The following is a 24899-nucleotide window of genomic DNA, read 5'->3' as shown; positions in this document are numbered from 1 at the left end:
GAGGCCGAGGCGGGTGGATCACGAGGTCAAGAGATCGAGACCATCCTAGTCAACATGGTGAAACCCCGTCTCTACTAAAAATACAAAAAATTAGCTGGGCATGGTGGCGCGTGCCTGTAATCCCAGCTACTCAGGAGGCTGAGGCAGGAGAATTGCCTGAACCCGGGAGGCGGAGGTTGCGGTGAGCAGAGATCGCGCCATTGCACTCCAGCCTGGGTAATAAGAGTGAAACTCCGTCTCAAAAAAAAAAAAAAAAGAAAAGAAAGAAAAGAAAAGTATCATCATGATTTATAGACTGTTTAATGTGTTTGGAATAGTTTCTTTCCATCTTATGCAGATATAAGAAAATATTTTTCTACTTAATGTTGAGTATCTTCTTGGGAAAGACTAGGAAAATTTCTACTCTGCAAAGTGACAGGGATTGAAAAGAGATATGTAAGTAACAGTATGACAGCTGAAGAGGTTGGCAGGTTTATTGAATAAATACACTTCTGTTGATTTTAAAATCACTATCATTTTGTCATTGTTAAGTACAACATATAATGCCATCAAAATGACCTCCATACTAAGTAACAGTATGACAGCCGAAGAGGTTGGCAGGTTTATAGAATAAATACACTTCTGTTGATTTTAAAATCACTATTATTTTGTCATTGTTAAGTACACCATACAATGCCATCAAAATGACCTCCTTACTGAGGTTTAATGAAATAATATATGTAAATTATCACATCTGTTTATTATAAAAATTGATACATTTATATTTTTAGAAGTAAATGAGTAATAAAATTTTTAAATGCTGAAGTTCCCAACCATTTTATTCTTTTATTCATAATAACGTGAATCCTGACTCACTTAGCAGACAAAATTATAGAAATGTAATGCGTGTGTGTAATTATAAAATATTAAAGTCATGTTTAAAACAATTGTAATCATTTGTTCTTGACAATAAAAAGTCATAATCACTCATTTTGACAACACAATGATAGGTTCTTTTTATAGCTGACTCAGATGTTCCAAAAACTTAAGGAATTGCAGTTAAATTACTTACACTTAAATATCACTTATAAAGCATAGATATGTTCAGATATTTTCATCAACTTTGCAAATGGAGTCCTAATACTTATTTTAAAATTTTAGGTATATCAGTTTTAAAACTGATTAGAACAGAAGTGCTATTTAGAAATCAAACATCTTTTAAAATTTAAAGTTGATGTGAAATAAACTCCTCCTAAAAATGCCCTTATATTTTTGCTATGTATTACTACCAAGTAGATGATTTTTACTTGCTCTAATTTTTCTGCTTATAAATCATATTTCTAATACATATAATAAAATGATTGCAGACTTCATTAAATGATTTAATACCATTTCTTGATTATATATTTTAATAACCATGTAAACTTCAGTGGCAAAAGAACACTTTTAAATAGTTTGAAATTATTTTTGGCCAAGTAGGAAACATCTTTTGTGGGCAATGGACACCTAGGGATCCACAGAATTATTGTGATGTCTTTTAATATGTATATTTGAAAAGTTTTGTTTATATTCTAGAAAATCTTACAGAATTGTATTTTACTATTCTTGAAATGTGTGGAGGTGGCTAAGATTAGTATTTTTTTCCAAAAATAAATTTATATTTTTGTCACCAAATTAAGTACATTCTCATTCAATAAATACTGACAGCATGAATGATATGATGTGGAAATCTAAAATGTTTAGAGATAAAACTGTTCTTTGCATTGAAGCAATGAAAAGATATCCCATTATTTGCTCATTTTTAGAATTATTGTCTTTTTATGTTTTCAATGCTCTTGTTTTCATTAAAAATTTTACCATATCTATATTAAAATTATTTTTCTGCAAAAAGTTTATATTATGATAAATTTATCTCTGAAAACAGCAAATATCTATAATCAAAATTTGTTTTTATTGGAAATAATAAATCACATTTGAAAAACAGATGGTCTGAGAGATAAGATATTCACAATGTAACTTAATTATATATTTAGTCACAATCTAAACAACATATTATTCCCCGTGTTTCAAACTTTTAAAGTAGATAACGTTTTTTACTTCTAAAGTAAACAAATAAATATTTTACTTTTAAAGTAGACAAAAGTGGATATCTACTACTGCTATAATCCCAGTATTTAGATAATTTTTTGACAATTTGTGACTTTCATCACACAGGGTGCATTTCTATGGAAGATGTAAATTTTATGATGTATGATGGTATAGTACTCGATGATGTATTTTTGTGTTGTTTTATAATTTGATAAGAAGAGTTCACCTATTTGTTTAAATACTTTTGGATGCTTTTTTCTCTTTTTTTGAGCTAGATTCTCACCCTGTTACCCAGACTGGAGTACAATGGCATGACCTCGGCTTACTGCAACCTCTGTCTCCCAGGTTCAAGCAATTCTCCTTCCTCAGACTCCTGAGTAGCTGGGATTACAGGTGCATGCTGCCACACCCGGTTGATTTTTCATATCTTTAGTAGAGACAGCATTTCACCATGTTGGTCAGGCTGGTCTCGAACTCCTGACCTCATGATCCACCTGCCTTGGCCTCCCAAAGTGCTGGGATTATAAGTGTGGGATTTTTTTCATGATATACATGGCATATGATAGTGTGGTATGAGAATTGATTTTTTTTTACTTTTTTGAGTTTTAGTTTATTAGTCATTTATATTTTCTCATTAATGTAATCTGTAATCCATCATATACCATTTTAATATAATTTTTTCCCAGCTCCTAGATTACAATCTATTGATGTGAAAAAGCATTTCCTAAGTAATAGAGCTAGATGTTTCAATATTCATATTCCACCAAATAGAATACTGCTTTTCATGAAAATAAAGTCATGTGGGGTGTGTGTGTGTGTGTGTGTGTGTGTGCACGCGCTTGTATCTTCCTCAGGGTGTGCTTGGTAAATTTACAATCTTCTCAATTGTGAGACACATAGCCACCTTATAAATGATTCACATGGTGCCCAGAGGTATAGTTAAAGAGGACAAACTGATGTCATGAATATATGTTTGTATAAAGCTCTATTAATAATACATTAGTTCTCTCTTGTAGAGCTCAGGATATAGTGCCTCTGTCCAATAGTGGTGAGCATGAAACTAGGCAATTCTTAATTAAGACAAGGTGTCTCCTAGCACTTCCTTTCACTCTTTGTAATGATTGCCTCAGAAGAATAATCATGAAGGTACCAGAAGGCATTTAAAATAAATGTTTTACTATAATATTTTTAAATGCAGAGAATCTTTATTAATTTCTATTTCAGTACGTTGTCCTTATTTTTTTAATCCTTGCTGGTGGAATACTAGTAGAAAGTGACACATTGTGCTAAAAATATGCTAGTAAAGGTGTAGCAAGAAAGAAAATATTATATTTAACCTTCCATTTAGCAAACTTCTTATACCTTGATGAGTTTGTAACATGTTTGAGAGTCATTTTTATATGTACTTTCATATGGATATAGATAATAGCTATACTAATACTTGTAAAGTGTTACACACGTTTTCCTTAAATTTGAATTATTTTTACCTAGTCCATTATGAAAATAAAGTCCCCAAGAAAAACAAATCCTCTGATTAAAACAAGTGTCTCAAACATATTCATTTAGATCCATAATACCCACAAATCACTAAAAGGACTATAATGAGATTTTTAAAGGTTTTGCCCACAAGGACAAAAACGAAGAAGAAAAAATAGCAACATATACTGGGATCTGGAAGGAAGATAAATGAGAACTGGTTCATTTGAACTGAAAGTTCCGAATTCAAGAAAAAATGAAGATCAATTTATATCATAAAACACCAAAACACTATGGAAGATATGGCTGTGGAGATTTTATGATTAATTAAAATGAAAAGATGATGTGATAGTATTTTTAAAGAGGTCAATGGGTCTGCTCTACAAATATGAATTTTCCTGAATCCCCCAAAAGAAGCTTGGAGGTTATACCCTTCAAAGGATGAAAGGGAAGGTCTCCTGACCTCAGGAACAATAGGGCACTCCAATGTCGCACTGAAGAATAGACATTGAGTATGTAATTTCAAAATGTAAAGGCCACTACCTACTTTCTTCATATGCTAAGCAAAACATTGGTAACTAGGAGGTTTAAAATTAATGTAGAATATTGGAAGTTTTCCCTTTAAATGTATTGAACCCAAGAGAAAATACATAAAGATAATCTTATGAATTGTTTGTTTTTTAGGGGAATAGAAAATGGTCTTTTCGGATCAGTTTCTCAGTTTTCTATCACTGAATACAAGTAACAGCTAAGGGTCACCACATATATATGAAAATATCAAAAATTGAAAGCATAAATAAAACAAAAAACATACAAATTAAAACAGAGATAAGGCTAGAATAATAAAACATTAAAAATTACTGTTAATATTCTTACCTCTTCAGTACATATGATAAAAAAAAGAATGCTGTAATAAGTCCTTACTTGCCCAAAAATGAAAGTTAAAAATATGATAATAGAAATTTAAAATTCAGTAGAAATATTGGAAGATAAAGATGCTTTAAAAAGTCTGCACAACTCATTTAGTAACATGCCGTTACAAATATTTCATTTTCTAATAACACTTTTTGTGCCCACATACATTAGTGATAAATAAATACCATTACAGTTATGTTTCATATCTGTATATTCACAATTAGAGTAATTATAAACATAAAATATAACAAGTCACATAGAAGGCCACATTTTATTCTGGATATAATCTTTGACCAGTGTGATTCTGTCTTGCTAACTTACCTGAAATTTAATTATATTGTTACCAACAATATTCAATAGCTAACATTCCAGTTTGGGACACAGCCAAACAATGTAAAAAACATGAATTTTATTAGTTGGTTCTCACGCTGCTGTAAAGAACTACCTTAGATAGAGTAATTTATACTGTAAAGAGGTTTAATTGGTTTACTTCTGTGGGCTGTATAGGAAGCCTAACTAGGAGCACTCAGGAAACTCACAATCTTGGGATAAGGTGAAAGGGACACAGCATGTTCTTCACATGGTGGCAGGAGAGAGAAAGAGAGAGGGAGAGAGAGAGAGAGAAAGAGAGAGAGAGGGAAAACAAAGGAGGTAGTGCCACAGACTTTTAAACTATCAGATCTTGTGAGAACTCACTATCATGAGAACAGCAAGGAGGAAACCTGCCCCCATGATCCAATCATCTCCCACCAGGCCCCTCCTCAAATCTGACATGAGATTTGGGAAGGAGCACGAAACCAAACCATATCACGAAGGTATAAAGGAAGTACAGATTTAGGCATATACTATAAAGGAAATATGCAAGCATTATGTTTCTTCTTCATGTAGTTTTCAAGGAAGGCCTCTTGGAGGGGGTGACATTTAGCTGCAGATATAGAAGAGAAGAAGAAATTGTTTTGCAAGATGGTGGTTGAATGTTTTTCATGATTAAGGTATAAATGATACAAAGGCTCCAAAGTGGGAAAAAGCTCAATGTGAACTAGGACTTCCGAGGCCAGTATGAGTAGATTGCTGTGAGAAAGTATCATGAGATTGCAAGGAAAAGCTCAATAGGGATCATATCACACTGATTCCAATAAGCTATGGTATGGAGTTTAGGTTTTCTTGAGACTTCTGTTGTAGAATGATGACTATTGCCAGTAACAGTTGAAGATATGTCACATAGTTTAAACAGTAAATTCATCTTTTTGGCTGTGGGCATAAATGAAAAGGATAATCACATACTGTTAGAAAGCAGCAATTGTTTTGTGTGTGTTCAAGCTGAAGAAACGTTTATTGTTAAGCCGATGAAAAAGAGAATTAAAATTTAAAATTGTATTACAGGACAAAATACATGATTTACAAATAAATCACCACTGTAATTACAATTGAATTAGATTAAATGGGGGTCAAATTTCCATGCAAATATTTTCACAGTTGCTTTGGAATCTGACACAATAAAATATAGTACATTCTCTCATTGGATTATAACATTTTCAACCAACTTGCTAAGAAGAAGCTGGGTCGTTTTCTGTGTGGTTCATTTTTAGAGAGATAAACAGAGGATTAGTGAAGATTCTTAAGAAGAGAACTTAATATCTTTTTGATGCTGTAAACATTTTATTTTTTTTACTTAATGCCATAAAAATTGATTTCATAGGTAATATTATTATCTCCTCATATTACACAAACTGAGGCACAGAAATGTCAAGCAACATAAATAGAAAGTGTCAAGTTAGGATTTAAACTTCAGCTTGATTCCACTCCCCACACACTTAGCATTTTACTGTATTTCTTAGGTGTTGTATGAGAATTCAAAAATTAGTGTTAATAGGAGCATGAAGCTTTCCAGATAGCAATATTAACTCCAGATAATTCTAATAGTATATTATTTTTCTCATTTTTTAATATTAATAACATATATATTTACCACTTATACTTACTAGTTTAACATAACTGATAATTCTCTATATTCTAAAATTGTGAAATGGAGAGAAAGTAAGGAATCATACATTCATATCTACATTTACTATTGAAATACTTAAATTTATTTGTTTACAAATATATTGATTATTGTGCTATTCACTAGAAATATAATAGTTATGAAGCCAAAAATGATTTTGTCTTCTTGGAACTTAAATTCCAATGGCAAATTAAAAAAAAAAAAAAAGAATAAAAAAAGAGTCAAGAATATCATAGATTGCAATAAATTATTTGAAGAGACAGTTAAAGGATTATTTGATAGAATACACACGGAGAGAATGCCAGTTTCAACAGGGCAATTTACCTGTGAAAACTTGGCATGCAAGTGGAGAAAATTCCCAAGGTAAATGCTGTAAGAAGCAAAGGGAGGCTCATGCCAGTTAGAAGAAATAAGTGAAAGGGACTGACATTTGAAACCGTAGTTTGGTATAGTCAAGAGACAGGAGACAAACTGTCTACAGCATAGTGGGATATGGAAACAATGATTCAAGGTGAAATTGCAGAGGTAGCCAGAATAACACATAAAAGTATGTTACAGAGTCCCGTATTTCTTTGCTGGAAACATCTGCTCTTTTCACAATGGTGGTTTCCTGTCAGATCCCTGTGTTTGAACTAAACCTTCCACTTACAATTGACTGGTGCATGCTGGACATTCGTATTTACCTTTCTAGAAATTTAGGATTAAAACTATGGCACACAATGTCTGGGAATTGTGGAGAGCTGAGACACATTCTTATCAGTATCCAATCAATCCATGAGATTCTTTAACTGAGAAACCTTAAACATATAAAAGAATAATTTTGGACTTTTAAGTATTAAAGAGAAGACAGAAAAAATATAGTGATTAAATTATACCCTTCTCAATGCCCTCTAACCTGAAAATGTCAAGGCAGCCCTCATATATTCATACACACATACACACACACACACACACACACACACACACACTTGAGGAGTCTCACTCTATTACCCAGGCTGGATTGCACTGGTGCAATTTTGGCTCACTGTAACCTCTGTCTCCTGGGTTCAAGCGATTCTTCTGCCTCAGCCTCCCAAGTAGCTGGGATTAAAGTCATGTACCACCACACCCAGCCAATGTTTGTATTTTTAGTAGACATGGGGTTTCACCATGTTGGGCAGGATCCTCTCTGGTCTTGAACACCTAACCTCAGGTGATACACCCACCTTGACCTCCAAAAGTGCTGGGACGACAGGTGTCAGCCACCGCACCTGGCCCCTCATTTATATGCTTTAATGAGACCATAATAGTCCATATTGGTTATTTTCACTCTTAAATCTTTTTATTGTACCTTCTGAACAGATGACAAGATTATTTTCTGGATATGATATATGTATAAAAATTAATGAGAATTACCTTTATCCTTCTTATAATTTAAGTACTTCACTTTTTACAGTACCTGTGATTTGGGTATTTTATTTAGCTGCTTTCCCATACAAATGTTTATCACCACAGTTTATCCATCATTACCCTATACTCATCTCATTTTACTTTATTCTTGTATTTGGCACATTACATTTAAAAAATTTATTCACTAAACCCATTTAACTAACCTCCTGGGAAGGAAAAAATATATTTTCTACCTCAAAGTGACAATTTTGTAAAGAACATTTTGGTTTTGAATTTCTAAAGGGACAGTCAAGTCAATTCTGGAGTTACAGTAGTTGGCCAACAGGCACATCACCATGTTTTATACCTATTTTGAAAAAGAATTCCAGTAAGAGGAGTTAAAACCACTTGACTTGGGATAAATCAATTGTCTTCAGATTCATGACTTCAATCTTAAGATCAGCAAAATGAACAGTTCTGGATAAGGATGACTGATTTTATTTTTGGGATTCTAATTATTGTCTCCTTGCCTAGGCATTCAAACTTAAATATGCTCTTATAAAAAGATACCTGGAGCATTGTGCATGAAATTATTTATACTAATTGTATAATAAGAATTTCCAGTACAACAAATGGGAGGTGACTTGATATGTGTAGAAAAACTACCATTAAAGTTAATGATGCCTCATAAAATAATAACTGTACTTTTTCAACTATAAGCAGATTACTACACACACACATATATAGTCATTTAAAGCTCTCTTATATCAGCATTTTATTATGTCTGAAAAGAAAATTGAATTTTTTTCTTTTCTAAACAAAGGCAAGTTTCATATCCTTTCATATTATAAGTATGCGAAGTATTTGACCACATCAAAAGTACAGACTATAGGATGCATAGCAGCATTTAGTTAGAACTTCAATCAAAAAGTTTTTTCCTGAATCAAATGTGTGATAATATAAAGGTAAATTAAAAATATATATATTTTTTCCTCTCAATAAACTCATTATATAGTAAAAGGATACATGCATTTTTATATATGTTCAAACTATATATGTAGTTTGAGTTAGTTTTGTCAAATTTAAACACTATTATTTTTAATTTCAACTTTTATTTTAGATGCGAGGGGATACACGTGCAGATGTTTTTACATGAGAGTATTTCAAGATGCTGAGGTTTGGAATATGGATCCTGTTACTTTGGTAGAGAGCATAGTATCCAACAGGTAGTTTTTAAATTCAAACCTCCTCGCTTCACCCTCTAGTATTGCACAGTATCTATTATTCCCATCTTTATGTGCACATGTGCTCAATGTTTAGCTACCACTTGTAAATGAGAACATGCAGTATTTGGTTTTCCGTTTCTATGTTAATTCACTTAGGATATGACCTCTAACTACACTCACGTTCCTGTGAAGAACATGATTCTATTCTTTTTCTGTGGCTGTGTAGTATTCAATGGTAAACATGTACCACATTTTCTTTATCTGGTCTACCATTGATGAGCACCTGTGTTAATTCCATGTCTTTGCTATTGTGAATAGCACAATGATAAATATGAAAGTTCATATATCTTTTTGGTAGAATGACTTATTTCATTTTTAGTCTATACTCAATAATGAGATTTCTGATCCAAATGGTAACTCTGTTTTAAGTTGTTTGAAAAATCTTGATACTGCTTTCTGCAGGGGCTGGACTAGTTTACATTCCCATCAACAATGTATAAGCATTCCCTTTTCTCCACAGCCTCACCAGCATCTGTTGTTTTTTGACTTTTTAATAAATAGCCATCTGACTAGTATGAGATGATATCTCATTGTAGTTTTGATTTGCATTTCTCTGATGGTTGATGATGCTGAGCATTTTTTTCTTATGTTTATTGGCCACTTGTCATTTTGGAAACACTATTTTTTAAATAGAAATATATATGCTTGCATACATATGCACATATAAAGGCCAAAGTTGGTTGTCATTTTTTTCTTAGTAGGATAATTTACATATATATCCTCACAGAAAACATGACATAAAGGACAATTCTCTCTGTATTGAAAGTAGGGGTTAATATTAACCATGGTTATTATATTTTATAGAAATTATTATAAACATTTAGCATATTGAATACATGTAATATCTAAGATTGTGCTGTGCTCCTTTATTAAGGGACCCATAATGAAATATTTAAATCTACTCTGGAATCCTTGTTACTGTCAAAAGAAAAGAAAACATAATAAAGAATAAAAAATGTCATATCTTAATGATTTAGGAAAACAAAAGTTAGTGTTTTTTAAAAATGCGAATGTCCCTTTCACCTTTTGCCAAGACTGTAAGTTCACAAGCCCAATGATTTCCTTGAACGTATGACAATATAATCACCCAGGTACCTAGGCTAATGTAGCAATCACCTACATGTTATTAACGGATGACTGGATCAGCAAGTAGGAAACATGACCAACTATTATCTGGTTATTAGGCATCCCTCCTGGAGATGGCATTTATAAATGCCAGTCACCTAGTCATATTTGATTTGAAGGAAGTACAGAAGTGCAATCTCTCATCTGCTCAGAAGGATATCGTAAAATTTTTGGCAAAACACCAGTGTATGTATTATACACACAAGAGATATAAGCATAGAAATAAAGAAGAAAACTGATAATCATTTACCAATAAAAATAATTTAATTTCATAAGTATAAAGCACAAGCAAATAAAAACCACTAGAAAATTCAGGAGTGTGAAGAATGTAACATGAATAAAATTATTATAAAAGTTTATTTTGAGACCTAAGAAGGAATTTGAATATAGTAAGGAACTCTGTTGTTGACATAAAATTTATGGTTTTATAAAGATTTCATCTCCATAAATTTATCTACATATTTATTATAATCACAATGCAAAATTCTATAATAGTATTTTTTAGAAATTACAAAAATAGTTCCAAAAGATGTAATGGGTCCAGACAGAAAAGTTTAGTTGGAGAAAAATTAAATGAAAATGCTTTGTGTGGTATGCAAAATATGTGATTGGGTATCTTCCATTCTGAGTGAACACAATTACTAAACCATAAAACTAGAAGAGGTTTTTGAATATCCCTAATTATGCCAGGGTTTAATTCTCTAATTATTGAATCATGAGCAAGTCCAAAGATTCTGACTGAGTAAGAGTGAACAGTCTAAGGATTGGGGCAGTGGGTATTTACTAACCAGTATAGATGTGTTCAGATGCAATATTTTAAGAAGTGAAAGAGATGTACAAGATAATAACTATATATCATCCACGAGTATAGGATTGAGACCAGATTAAAGTCTTGATTTAATTTAAATATATAGCAATCGATATTATTTTAAAAATTGCATGATAATAAAATTTTTACAATCAACTGGATTACACAATTAGCAACTTTTAACAAAAGCTTTCATTACAATAATCATAATATCATAACCAAATTAATTCCAAATAGATCAAAGAATTACCTCATCCAACAGTCACAGTCAGTTAGAAATCTCTCTGTACTCTCAGATTACATTTTGAATCAATCACTTTCTCTTCTCCTACCCAATCAGCAAATATTCAAGCAACTATTATTTCTCATCTGAGAAAAATGTAACTTTTTCCTGCTCACATTATGCTGTTTTCACAATCACTTCTGTATTAAGCGCACAGAGCTACTATTACGAATTAAATTGTGTTCCCTGAAAATCAATATGTGAAGTTTTAACTCCCAAACAGATGATGGTTGGAGGTGAGGTCTTTGGGCAATAGTAAGGTTTACACGAGTTCATGAGAGTGAGAATTAGTACCCTTCTAAAAAGCAGATGAAACAACTTGCTCTCTCTATCTACCTATGAGAAAACAGCATGAAAGCAGCATTTGCTAGCTGGGAATAGAGGCATCAACAGGAATTAAATACACTGGCACCATGATCCTGGATTTCCTAAGCTCCGGAACCAGAGACATAAGTGCCTGTTGTTAGTCATTCAGTCTATGGTATTTTGTTATAGAAGCCCTAAGTGATTAAAACAAGGACCATTTCAAAAACAAATTAAATAATAATCACTTTCATTTTTGCTCAAAGCAGAATATGTCTCATTTATATCTAAAACAGAGAGGATGGAAATAATTTATATCTATAACCATTTGAATCCTGGGTAAAATTTTAAAAAACTATATTTAGGAATTCAGTGTCTCATTTTCTTAAATTTAAGTTTTATCTCAAATTTTATTTCCTTGTTAAAGTGAAGATATAAGTTTATTATAACAGTGGGATGTGTGATTCAAATGATTTGCTAACTTAAGAGAAATCATTTATGGTTTTACATAATTGGTGTTAAATTCTGTTTTTGAAAAAGAAATTCAGCAGATTTCACATTTTAAATAGATTATAAAGATCAATAGAGATGTTAAATATATCTATATGGGAGCAGTGAACATAAAGATTAAAGCTTTAGTTATTTTCTGGAGGTCCCAGAGGTGGTCCCTAACAGAACTACTACTTACTGAACCCAAGACTGTTAATTACCAATATTGTAATTTTATTACACTAGATATAAGATTTATTACACCAAGTAGAAAGTGTTTTTAAATTTGCAATGGTATTTTTTGAGACTCTGTTTCCGCTGTGCTATTATGCCTGCCATTTTCTTACAGATGCTTGAGATCATTATGGAGATGATGTTAATATACTCAACATTTTGTAATTTATGAAATAAATTAAGGACATAAAACAACAATTTTTGTTTTAAGTGTGAAAATACTTAAAATGCTTTGGTGAAATGAAACCAGATCATTATAAGATCATACATTTGAAGAACTGACTAACCTTTGTCTACCTTCTAGCCTTTTTTCCTTTTATTGCCAAGTGAACAAATCCCACATTTTATCCTTCACCAGACCCAAAACAGAACTCAAGCTGTATTAATCCATTCTAACCCTGCTATAATGAACTACTGGAGACTGGGTTACATATTAAGAAAAGAGGCTTAATTGACTCACAGTTCTGCTGGCTATACAGTAAGCATCGCTGGGAGTCCTCACAAATCTTACAATTATGGCGGAAGGCAAAGGGATAGTAAGCAGGTCTTCACATGTGGGAGAAGGAGAGAGAGAGAGAGAGAGAGAAGGGGGAAGTGCAACACACATTTAAACCATCAGATCTCATAAGAACTCACTAACTATGATGAGAAAAGCAAGAGGAAAATCTGCCCCCATGATCCAATCACTTTCCACCAGATCCCTCCTCCAACATTGCAAATTACAATTTAACTTGAGGTTGTGGTGGGGCCACAGAGCCAAACTATATCATACATCTTTGCACATCGATTTTTCTCTCATGACTAACCATTTTTATTTTTCTTACCTTGATAATTCATTGGATCATGGAGGTGGTTTTCCCCATGCTGTTCTTGTGATAGTGAGATCTCATGAGATCTGATAGTTTTATAAGAGGATCTTCCCACTTCACTCTGGCTCTCTCACCTGCCACTGTGTAAGACATGTCTGCTTGTCCTCCTGCCATGAATGAAGTTTCCTGAGGTCTCCTCAGCCATGTGAAACTGTAAGTAATTAAACCTCTTTTCCTTATAAATTACCCTGTACTGGGCAGTTCTTTATAGCAGTGTCAATAAGAACTAATAGAATGTCCAACTATGACAATGTTTTAAATAAATATTTTATGGGAGTATGTGAAAAAAATCAACTAAGCAGGGACTTGTGGTAATGAAACATAGGGATACTGATCAATTCCTCTTCATAGAAAGTAAGTATACATGTCGGTGAAATTATTGTGAACACAATTCAAGACAACAGAAAATAAGCAAAGTTAAGGAAAAATTTTTAATCATTAAAAAGGTTTATTATATCAAGCAAGATTTTATTGCCTTCTATTACAATTTTCTTACTCTATTTTTCTTTCTACTGCTGTTGCCTCCTTTCAATTTATTACTAGATTAAGTAGTGAAAACTCATAGCTTTCCACTCTGGAGGTGACAGACTGAGTTAGAAATAAGTAGCAGATTACTTGGAAAAATAAAGTGGATGATTTTGAATAAGAGAGCTTTAGAAGGACTGTAACAGTAAACTCTTCACACATCACTAACTGGCTGCTAAAAAGCACATGCATGAAAAGAACACTGGGAGTCCAGCAAAAAATTGAAAGAACAAGAAGCTTTACAAAGTTCCTGAACCATTGTATGTGTTTCTCAACTTACACGTAGCTCGGGCCTAGAGGCTTGAGGTATTAAGCATAAAATAACCTTTTCTGAAGTTATTTTTTAGTAAGCTATAAATATGCTTAGAGAATCAGTCAAAAGTAAAAGCAAAGAAGAGAGGAAGGAAGGAAGAAAGGAAGGGAGGGAGGAAGAAAGGAAAGAAGAGATGGAGGGAGGAAGGGAGACAAGCAGGAGGAGATAGGAAGGGAGATATAGTGAGGAAGGGATATAAGGAGGAAGGGAGGGAGGGAAAAAATAGAATCAGAGACATCAGAGAATGCACACCATGAATAATATTTTACTGTTTGATTAAAGAAAAGTTAATTGTCTACTTATAAAAGCAAAACTATAATGAAACCATAACAGGAAACAAAACTTAAAAATCCCTTTGCAACAACAAATTATACCATTTTTAAATGGTATAAAATCCAAGACATGAAAAGAAACAAGAATATATAAAGTTTATTGGTCCATTTTCACACTGCTACAAAGACATTCCCAAGACTGGGTAATTTATAAAGAGGTTTAATTGACTCACAGTACTGCATGACTGGGAAGGCTTCAGGAAACTTACAATCATGGCAGAAGTTGAAGGGAAGCAAGGCACCTTATTCTCAAGGAGACAGAGGAGAATGAACACAGGAGGAACTATTAAACATAAAAACATCAGATCTTGTGAGAATTCACTGTCTTATGAGAACAGCATGGGGGAAACCATCCCCATTATCCAATTACTTCCACCTGCTCTCTACATTGACAAGTGAGTATTATGGGGATTATAATTCAAAATGAGTTTTGGGTGGTGACACAAAACCAAACCATCTCAAATGTATATTCAGGAAAAAAAAAAGTCACTAGAAACTCATTCTGGGTGGACACTGATGTTAGGTTTTAGCTGACCAAGACTTCAATGAAACTATGATAAATATGTTCACATAAAAAGGGAAAATATATGGAAACAGTTAAATGCAAATATGTTAATAATGAGTGAAAAAGCAGAATATCTAACCAGAGAAATATAAACTATAAAAAATAACCAAATGGGAATTCTAAAGTTAAAACATAAAATAACTCAAATAGAAAAAATTCTCCAAATGGAACAAAGAACTTATTAGACAAAGCAGAAGCAGAAATCAGTTAACTTCAAGACAAATGAATAGAAATTGTCCAGTGTAAGAACAAAGAGGAAGAAAAGATTAATTGAAGGAAAATTAACAGAACCTCAGAGAATTGTGGGACAATAGCAAACATGCTATTATTCATACATGTATCTGCATGAATGATGGCTATCAATTTTCCAATTTGGGGGAAAGTATTGGCTTTCAGATATAAGAAGTACAGTAAATACCGAATGAAACCACATGTGGACACACCATAACAGCATTGATTAAATGAAAAACTAAGAAAATATTGGATGCAGAAAGAGAAGAGTGACACATAACATATAAAAAACAATTAATGAAATAATGGCTGATTTCTCATCAGAAATAATAGCAGCTAGAAAACAATAAAATGTCATATTTAAATATTAAAAGTTAAAAACCTGTCAACTAAAAATTCTTTATTGGGTATAACGGCTCAGAAAGAAAGAAAAAGATATTTTTAGACAAACCACCAGAGTTTATATACATTTATTTCAAAGTCTTAGAACTGTTTAAAGTAAAATAAAAGAAATGAATATGCCTAACGATATGTCACACTTAATGTAAAATATTTTGAAAAATTTAGGAGAAATAAATATGCCTAATATTATTGTACTTAATTTTACACAAAAAATAAGTATAGTGTTCTGTGCTTAAATTGTTATAATAACAATTTCATAAATTTAGGGTATATATTTTATATACATTAATTTAAAATGTATCTCTTTTAGAAAAAAAAAATTTAAGCATATGGTAATAAGCAAATATCTACAAGTTTCTCCTTTTATCTAACATCCTTAACTTTGTAGATAAGTCAGTTTTGTATTGTATTTGAAATAATTTTAATTGAATAAACAAACTGCAGTTCCTTTCACAAACAAAACTTTATTTACCCTCTGTAGAAAATCAGGTGAAATCTCGAAATTGTGTGATATGGCCTAGCCCAAACCTCATCTTGTATTGTAACTCCCATAATTCCCACATATTGTGGGAGGGACCCAGTGCGAGATAACTGAATCATGTGGGTGGATCTTTCCTGTGCTGTTCTCATGATAGTGAATAAATCTCACAAGATATGATGGTTTCATAAAGGAGTGATCCCCTGCACATGCCTTCTTGTGGCTGCCATGTAAGATGTGACATTGCTCCTCATTCACCTTCACCTGTAATTGTCAGGCCTTTCCTGCCATGTGCAACTGTAAATCAATTAAATCTCTTTGCTTTATAAATTACCCAGTCTTGGGCATGTCTTTATTAGCAGCATGAGGACAGTCTAATACATTGTGTTTTTGAGAAAGCACAATGTCATGTTTTGAGCTAAATTGTGTCCCCCAAAATCCATTTGTCAAAGTCCAAACCCTTACAATGTGACTATATGTGTGGATAGGTAAATGAGGTAATATGCATGGGCACTAATCAATATGATTGATGTCTCTGTAAGAGGAGATCAGGATATTGACAACAGAGACCAAAGAATGGCCACGTGAAGGAGAAGGCAGTCATCTATAAGTCAAAAAGAGGGCCTCAAAAAAAATCAAACTCAACCACACCTTGATTTTGGACTTCTAGTCTTCATAACTATACAAAAATAAGTGTTGTTATTTAAGCCACACAGTCTGTAATATTTGTTATGGCAGCCCTAGCAAACTAAGTTTATTTTTCTTTTGGTTAAAGCTAATTAGTTAACACAGATGGTCATCGGAAGTACAAGTGAATTTAGGATGATGTGTGTGACAAATGGTGCTGCTAAATCATTTTACTTTCAGGCTAGTTATTATTCGTTTTGAAAACATGTATGTAATGATTTTAATTTAGTTTCCAATATAACAGGGTGAGATTTTTCTGTCTTTGCAATTTCTTCGTGGACTTTCTGTGACACACACCACATTCTAATTTAATGTTCATCCAATAATACAATTATGTTCCCTCTTTTTACCTTTTTGGGCAGTTTTTCTGGGTTAAGATGACATTTTATTTCTTATTACATTTCCCCAAAAGACTCAAGAATCATTGCATGGTTACGTTTGCTGTTAGAAGCTTTTGTGCCTCTTTGATCACCAAGACATACCTAGACTAGTCCATTGTTCTCAAATGGAAGATAACAAATAGGTGCAGAAGAGCCTCTGCGGCCAGCTGGACCCGCAGAAATCATCTCCTTTAACCACCCCTATTCTCCCACTAAAGCATGAGCAAGCTTGGCTAAGATCAGCAGAATCCACAACTGTTCCTAGCCTAGATCAGCTAACATTCAGCCAACCCGTGATCATAAGAAATGCATACTGTTATATACTTATGAAATTTTTGGTTATTTATTTTACATTGTGGAAAAAGATAATAGAAGGAGATAATAGAAGAGTCAGGGTTCAAATACTAACTCTCTTCTTATTTATTGGCTGTTTAACCTTCAGCAAGTTTCTTAAACTCTTGAGGTTCCTCATGCATGTCATATGCATAATACTTAATTCAAGAGCATTACATGAGAGGAGCATGCAGTTGTTGCACACTAAGGGCATAATCTATGCCAAATGGAGCAGCAGTAAAAAATTTAGAAATATTTCACATACTAAATATTCGGTGTTCCTTTTGTTTGCCAAAAAACTTTTTTTGTTTGTTTTTTCATTTATTTCATCATTTGTTTCATATACCTACTATGAAAGATATAATTCCTACTATGTGTCAGCCTATGTTCCAGCCACTGGGAATAGATCAATAAGTAAAATGGCTCCAATGGCTGTTCTTATGTAGCTTATAGTTTACATAAGAATAATATGAATTGTTGTAATATAGATAATATCTCCTAAGATTGATAAAACATCTAAGTGTCATGAGAAAATGGTAAGATCTTATTTTTTGATCGCTTGCAAGTACATATTATAGTTAAGTAGAAGAGACAGATCACAAACAAATGATATTATGAACATGCTTAAACAATTACAGCAAGAATTACAAAAATAACATGTTTATAAATGATATAAAATGTTTAACAGTGAGATAGTCTAGGATGAAGGTATTAAAGATTTAACAAAGGAATGCTATTTGAATTAAACTAAGCATGGATAATTTCATACAGAGAAAATGGCCTTGGGGACTTTGCATATGCTAATGCTTATACCTGAAATCTACATGGTAATCTTCTCTGGTTAGGTGTCTCTTACTCTGTGACAAAGAAAATGGTGGCAGTCACAACAGACCAGGTTGGAATAGGCTATTGCTTATTGCAAATTCTCAGTGGATATTTTTAAGTAGATATATCTGAACTGTGGAAATGGCAAATACTTTTGCCCCGGTGTCCAAATTATTGAGCATATGATATCAAGACATATGGCACCAAAAGGGATAACTAAATGTGCTATGTATTTGTTTTGTTTGAAGGGAAGAGTAGAGTCACTCTTTCCACAGAGATAACCATGACTAAATACAAAGAAAAGGAAACATAAAATCTGAAACCCCTGCTCTTTTCAAGAAATCTAAACAAGCACAGTAGAAAAGTCAAAAAAAAAAAAAAAAAAAAAAAAAAAAGGCTGTATAGTACAAGTTTCACTATGTATGAATTATTTGGAAAAAATTCCAAAATTGTTACGTAACCTAATAATATATTTTGTCTTTAAATCTCTGAAGGGATTAAAAGTTTCTCTGTTGTGAGTTTCTCTAAATCATTATTTTACTAATTTGGTTTGTATTGAAATACTTATAATTGGGCCATTCCCAAAGTTAATCATCTCACATAAAACTCCTTGTTTATGAAGACCAGAGAAATGAGTTTGTAATTTAGAAGCATATATTTAAGATATCTCAGTCCTATTAAAAAGAGAACAATGAAATGGAAGCTATTAAAATTATGCTAGAAATGTAACTTTGTAAACAACATTAGATCTTTTATTGACGTTGCTTGTTTTGAACTGTATGATAATTCCTGAGATGTGCTTTATCATTGCAAATTCAAAGATTATTTATATAATTCTTATTGCATTTCAGACCTCACAAGCCAGAAAAAGCATTACCCCTACTATACATAGTAATCTCTAGTGAATGGACTGGTATTCCAACTGCAAAATAATAAATCCATATCTTTTGCTTCCTGGAACTATTATGTGGGTGGTATGAAGAGGCAGTATTTCAGATACTTCTTTGTCAATTGAGATCTGGTTTATTTACCTTTACCATTCTTCATTGTTCATATTTCTTTGAATAGGTTACTGTACTTTGTAGTCTCTAAACATGGACCAAGACTTAAGAGAGTTTTCAAAATCATGAGCTGTCAAAGAAATAGGACTAGAGTTGAGGAAATACAGTTGACAGTGAAGTTTTCTGATAGATGAATTTATACATGTATGCATACCAAACATTAGAATAAAATGAAGCACTACACTGATTCCATTTATTTATTCCAATATATGTCTATCAATTAGCATTCGAAGACAAGTTGAATATCTCTAATCTGAAAATCCAAAATCTGAAATGTTCCAATATCTAGAAGTTTGGGTGCTGATATGATGCTCAAATAAAATGCTTATTGGAATATTTCAGATTGTGAATTTTAAAGTTAGAAATGGTGAACCAGAAAGTATAATGCAAATATTCCAAAATCTGAAAAAATCAAAAATTGAAAATAATTTATGGTCCTAAGCATTTCAGACAAGGGATATTCAATCTGTATTATTTCTTTGAGCACAAGAAAGAGGAAAAACAAATAACATCATTATACTATTGTCAAAGCAAAAATTGCACATGGCAAAGTAAAACAGGCTAGAAAAATTTTATTCAAGCTATTGAAGCTGCTTCACTGTCTGGAGTGATACCCAAGGTTCGTTGTCTCACAGCCACAGAAAACTAGGACACAGACACACAAACAGTGAGGTTCAGAGCAAAAAATTAATAGGTGAAATAAAGAGATAGCCCTCTGCTGCAAAGAGAAGGGTCCCAAACAGATTTCCTGGTGCGTGGAAAAACGCAGAGGTTTATAGATGAGATTGAGGAGGCGGTGTCTGATTTATAAAGAGCACGAAAAATTGGTTGGACCCGGTGTGTCACTTGCTTAAGGTGCAAAAAACTGATTAGGGCTAGGTGTTCCATTTGCATTGGGTGCGAAAAGCACGCTGGACCCTACACCTTCCAGCAATCTTCTATTGTGCAGATGTGTTTTTTACCTGGCCAGCACCATGTTGCCTGTTGCTTTACTGTACACGTGGTAACAAAGGAAAGGGAAGATGACACCTCCATGTTGAACATGCCTGGCCCTCAGCCCTTTTCTGTTGGCACAGCTGCCAACATTTACCCGTGCAAGCTTCCAGCTTGCTCATCTATGTTTGCAGCTCAGATTTCAGGCTACACTTTGTTTAAAAAGAAATGATTTGGGGGCTACTTTTTGTTAAAAGGGAAGCTCTTAGCCTCACTATCTGCCTAAATAATTTCTTTCTACCTCTGTCACTATTGTACTTGGGTGAGAGGCTAAACTCAACTCCACCAAAATAAAACGCGGATTAGTTCTTAAGCACTAGGTGAACTAACAGGAAAGTACTGGAGAAATTTCAGGGAAGGTTGATTAAGGGAATGTGAGGGGCACATAGTTATCACTGAGTTTGCAAATGCTTTTGTCCCACATGAGGCCATCTGTGTTTGCTAATTAATGCCTGTTTAGTTTAAGTTAGGCTTCTAATCTCTCCTAAGACTGGGAATCAGGGATGATTCCTTCCTTAATAACAACGGTTCCGAAGAGATGGCTCCCAAATCTTTGAGAAAGTGCTGGGTTGTAAAACTGCCAAGAGGCTTTTAAAAAGATGTGTATCTTAAAGGGACGGAGTAGGAATTTGAAACTGTAAGTTTGCTAAAGTCAATGGACAATTGAAAGGGGGATCAGGGCCAACAGGTAGGAAAACGATTGCCTGAATTTTAGTTAAATTGAGGGAAACTTTAAGGCTCATTTGATAACTGTTTATGTGTTATTTTTTTATTGGTACTAGGTTGAGAACCAAATCAAGAGGTTGCAATATATTATGCTGAATTTCCCACTAAATAAATAACTATGTATTTGCAAATTTCTCATAATCCCACACTTGAAAATAATATTCATTGCTCTAGGTTTCATAAAAAACAAACACAGTTTTTCTTTCTTTTTTAAAATATTTATTTTCTTTCCAACTTTTAAGTTAAATCTGTGCCATGTGGATTGCTGCACAAATCATCCCATTACTAGGTATTAAGCTTAGCATCCATTAGCTATTCTTCCTTATGCTCTCCCTCCTCCCACCCTTCCAGCCTCTAAGAGGCCCCAGTGTGTGCTGTTTCCCTTTGTGTCCATGTGTTCTCATCATTTGGCTCCCAATTATAAGTGAGAACACGTAGTATTTGGTTTTCTTTGCCTGCATTAGTTTGCTGAGGATAATGGCTTCCAGCTCCATCCATGTTTCTGTAAAAGATATAATCTCATTCCTTTTTATAGCAGCACGGTATTCCATGGTACGTATGCACCACATTTTCTTTATCCAGTCTATCCTGGATGGGCATTTAGGTTGATTCCATGTCTTTTCTATTGTGAATAGTGCTACAATGAACATATGTGTTGATATATATTTATAATAAAATAATTTATATTCCTTTGAGTATATTCAATAATGAGATTGTTAGGTCAAATATTTTTCTGCTTCTGGGTCTTTGAGGAATTGCCACAGTGTCTTCAACCAACAGTGTAAAAGTGTTCCTTTTGCTCCACAGCCTTGCCAGGATCTGTTGTTTTTGACTTCTTGATAATAGCCATTCTGATGGATGTGAGATGGTGGTACATTATGGTTTTTATTTGCATTTCTATAATGATCAATGATCTTGAGCTTTTCTTCATGTTTGTTGGCTGTATGTATGTCTTCTTTTGACAAGTGTCTGTTCATGTCCTTTGCCAACTTTTTTTTTTTTTTTGAGACAGAATGTCGCTCTTGTTATCCAGGCTGGAGTGCAATGGTGCGATCTCAGCTCACTGCAACCTCCACCTCCTGGATTGAAGCAATTCTCCTGCCTTAGCCTCCTGAGTAGCTGGCACTACAGGCTGTGCCACCATGCCCAGCTAATTTTTGTATTTTTAGTAGAGATGGGGTTTCACCACGTTGACCAGGATGGTCTCGATCTCTTGACCTCGTGATCCACCCGCCTCGGCCTCCCAAAGTGCTGGGATTATAGGCGTGAGCCACCACGCCTGGCCCCACTTTTCAATAGGTTTGTTTGTTGTTTTCTTGTACATATGTTTAAGTTCATTATAGATACTGGATGTTAGACTTTTGCCAGATGGATAGATTGCAAAAATTTTCTCCCATTTGGTAGGTTTTCTATTCACTCTGATAATTGTTTCTTTTGCTGTGCAGAAGCTCGCTGGTTTAATTAGATCCACTTTGCCAATTTTTGCTTTTGTTGCAATTGCTCTTGGCCTGTTGGTCAGGAAATTTTTTGCCTGTGCCTATGTCCTGAATGGTATTGCCTAGATTTCACTTATAGGGTTTTTATATTTTTGGGTTTTACATTTAAGTCTTTAATCCATCATGAGTTGATTTTTGTATATGGTGTAAGGAAGTGATCCAGTTTTAATTTTCTGCCTATGGCTACCCAGTTCTCCCAGCATCATTTATTAAACAGAGAATCCTTTTCCTATTGTTGGTTTTTGTCAGGTTTGTTGAAGATGAGACGGGTGTAGATGTGTGGTCTTATTTCTGGGCCCTATGGTTTGTTCCACTGGTCTATGTGCCTATTTTTGTACATGTACCATGCTGTTTTAGTTACTGTAGCCTTTATTATAGTTTGAAGTCTGATAGTGTTATGCCTATAGCTTTTTCTTTTTCTTTTTCTTTTTTTTTTCTTGCTTAGGATTGTCTTGGTGGCTATACAAGCTCTTTTTTTGTTCCATATGAATTTTAAAATAGTTTCTTTTTTCTAATTCTGTGAAGAATGTCAATCGTAGTTTAATGAGAATAGCACTGAATCCATAAATTGCTTTGGGCAGTATGGCCATTTTCACGCTGTCAATTCTTCCTATGCATGAGCATGGAATGATTTTTTATTTGTTTGTGTCATCTCTAATTTCTTTAGCAGTGGTTTGTAGATTTTCTTGAAGAGGTTCTCAAAATATGGAATGCTTCTTGAATTTTGCATTGTCCTTGCACAGGGGCCATGCTAATCTTCTCTATATTGTTCAAATTTTAGTATATGTGCTGCTTAAGTCAGCACTATAAAAGGTTTTCTACAAACAATATCACATATATATAGATAGCCCTAAAATTCTATCTTGCATAGCCACATTTTCAAGATATTATTTCTTAATCATATCCTACCTTTCTCTACACTCAATGTATTTTCTTCTAGTCAAAAATATTTTTTAAATTGGGACTTGAAGGCTATGGTTGTAGGACACAATTATATTAGCGTCTTAATTTTTCAGTATGATAGTTGCATTTATTTGTATGTGTTTGTACAATCAGCAGTATAACAATGATAGACCACATAAATGATAGTGGTCCCATAAGATCACAATAGAGCTGAAAAATTCCTGTCACCTAGTGATGTCATAGTCATCCAAACATAATAGTTCAATGCATTGCCTACATATTTGTGGTGATGTTGGTGTAAACAATTCTACTACACTGCCAGTTGTACAAAAGTATAGCATGTACAATTACATACAGTATATAGTACGTGATAGTGTCACGAGATCCTGGGGGTGTTGCTACTCTGGCCAGAAACCTCTGTGGCCAGTGGTGCCTTTGCCTGGGTTTTGCTCAGGCCTGTTTGGCTCATTGCATCCATTCAGCCTGGCAGGCTGTGTTCAAATTACACTACTGGCCTGGATTCCACACCTGCCAAGGGTGCAACATAGGTGTCATTTCCTTGTGAGACTGCGGCTAGACCAGGCATACTGCACACAGTCTCTGTGGCTGGCACTGGGGAATGTGGTGCACCCAAAAGCTGGGAGATTCCGGGAACCATAGAGTACCCAAGAGGATGTCACAGCCCTGGGTCAGGGAGCTGCTAGGTCTGGGGTCCCCAAAGGGCTGGAGCTTGTTTCTCCTTTTCTCCTCTACTTCTCATTACCTGCAACATAGCAAGCAAGGGGCGTGTTTCAGCCCTGTTTGTGTTACAGCTCTTTCAGCCCTGCCATTTGTTGGGTCCTGTTTCTAGGAAGAATGAAGTACACAAACAAGTGGAGGGTGAGCAAGGCAAAGTGTTGCGTTATTGACAGAACAGCTCAGAAGGGACCCACAGTGGGTAGTTCCTCTCCTCAGGCAGGTCATCTTGATGAGTGTCCAGCTCTCAGCAGAGTGAAGACCCACAGTGGGTAGCTCCTCTTCACCAGCAGGTCCTCCCAAGATCCTTTTAGCTCTAAGCAGACTAGGCAGAGAGGAGACCCACAGTGGGTAGGTCCTTTCCACAGGCAAGACATCTTGACTTCTGTTCAGCTCTCAGCAGAGAATGGTATTTAAGGGATTCAGAGGGGAGGAAGTGTGTGCTGATTGGTCCATGAGCAGCCATGAGTGCACCTGGGGAAAGCACCATATGTTCTCACTCCAGTCCATGGAACTGGCAGCCTGTCCCAGGCTTGAAGGTGGGGCTTCACTGGGGAACCACTCCTTTCCACCCAGGAGCTTGTCAGCTTCTTGCTGCCATCACCATGCTATCCACAGGTCCAGGCTGTTCAGGCTGAGTTGTGCCTGCCGGTCTGTGCTGGAGCCACCCTTAGTAACCCCCTCAGCCT

General features: G+C 34.2%; 1 non-coding gene across 1 annotated transcript; it reads right to left on the bottom strand.

The window, feature by feature from the left end:
• Positions 1-23271: 23271 nt before the first annotated feature.
• On the bottom strand, positions 23272-23377 carry LOC135272015 (U6 spliceosomal RNA). Its single transcript, XR_010340126.1, has one exon. It is a non-coding gene; the product is annotated as a U6 spliceosomal RNA (small nuclear RNA).
• Between the last annotated feature and the right edge of the window lie 1522 nt (positions 23378-24899).

This window comes from Aotus nancymaae, unplaced genomic scaffold (assembly GCF_030222135.1).
Source record: "Aotus nancymaae isolate 86718 unplaced genomic scaffold, 86718_ANA_hifiasm-v0.15.2.pri h1tg000006l, whole genome shotgun sequence".
Taxonomy (NCBI): Eukaryota; Metazoa; Chordata; class Mammalia; order Primates; family Aotidae; genus Aotus; species Aotus nancymaae.
Note: the sequence above shows the minus strand (reverse complement) of the source record. Positions and strands in the feature narration are given on the sequence as shown.